We start from the raw sequence: 1,401 nt of genomic DNA, 5'->3' as shown, positions 1-1,401 counted from the left end.
TTTTTGGATTTGGTTTGCAAGATTTTTTATGTGATTTCGTGTGTTGAAGTATATTTTGTTGTGTCTGGGGAGAGTCATTTTCTTTTTGTGCCTTAAAATTTAACACACCCATCGTTAAAATTTCCACATTTCTTATTTTTATTTTCCTAAAATTTTCGTTGCGACTCTGTCCGTTATTTACGCTGCGTTCTGTTTTTGCGCATGTGTGTGTATGTATGCATGCATGTATGTGTGCATGTGTGTGTATGTATGTCTGTGTGTGTGTGTGCATATGTATATATGTATGTGTGTGTATATATATATGTATGTATATATATATATATATATGTATGTGTGTTTGCATGTATGTATGTATTCTGCATATTCCTCTGTGTTTTTTTATGTATGTGTGTATATGTATGTATGTACCTGTCTCCTTCTGTGTGCATGTCTCAGTGTGTGCGTGTGTGTGTGTGTGCGCGCGTGTGTGTTTTGCCGCTATGTACCATGTTTGTATGTATGGGTGCACATCTTCATATGTGTGGACAAGTGTGTGTGTATATGTGGTCATGTGTTTCAGTCTCTATTTGCGTATGTGGTTGTCTGTTCATATACCCTATGTACCTACCCGTCTGTATGTAGACCTGTTGGTTTACATATACATACATGTGCATGCACACACGCACATATACACCCACACTCACAGACATACATACATCTATCTGCATAAAAGCCCATCAAGTGTCCTACTTTACCTGTGTAAAATGTGGGTATGGGGGTATGATATCTATGTATATTTCCTATTTAGTATTGGGGAAGTTTCATTTATAAGGACGTACTCTCATATTTGTCTTAGAGTTGGGTCTTTTGGGTGCTTGGATAAAACGCGGATGTCAAGTTGACCCAAGTTGCCTCCATGCTGGTCTTTGGCATGTTGGTATAGTATGGAGGACTGATTTTTGTTGTCATATCGTCTCATATGTTCGTTTAGTCGTTCTGCAATGCTCCTAGATGTTTCAGCTATGTATGTCATATTCAGGTCTTTACAAGCACCTTCATGCATTTTATGCTGTAAACTACATTTCTATTTCTGCAGTTAATGCCAGGGCTAATCCTACATACCATACAGTTATCATTGGTACATATGGTATTCTCAAAGGGGTACGTCCTACGTAGTTGTGATCTGATGGAGTTCCCTGGCTTTTCAACAATCTTAATGTTGAGTTTGGACTCCTTCAGAGCTTTTCTAAACCTACGCACTAGTTCTCCATGGTACTTTTCTCTCAAGGTACTTACACTCTGTCTAGTATGCACACTGATATTACACATCCATTGGAGCATACTGACTTCATTCCTTGCGAGCCTACGCATGTCTTCAGCAGTCACGGCCCATGTTTCACTGCCATGAAGCATGGCTGTTCG

General features: G+C 39.1%; 1 protein-coding gene across 7 annotated transcripts in view; it reads left to right on the top strand.

Moving 5' to 3' along the window:
- Window positions 1–1,401, top strand: part of LOC106882308 (epidermal retinol dehydrogenase 2) — a 45,501-nt gene that overhangs the window by 956 nt on the left and 43,144 nt on the right. The gene's annotated exons all lie outside the window — the stretch shown is intronic.

This window comes from Octopus bimaculoides, chromosome 3 (assembly GCF_001194135.2).
Source record: "Octopus bimaculoides isolate UCB-OBI-ISO-001 chromosome 3, ASM119413v2, whole genome shotgun sequence".
Taxonomy (NCBI): domain Eukaryota; kingdom Metazoa; phylum Mollusca; class Cephalopoda; order Octopoda; family Octopodidae; genus Octopus; species Octopus bimaculoides.
This window is presented reverse-complemented; position numbering and strand designations above follow the sequence as displayed.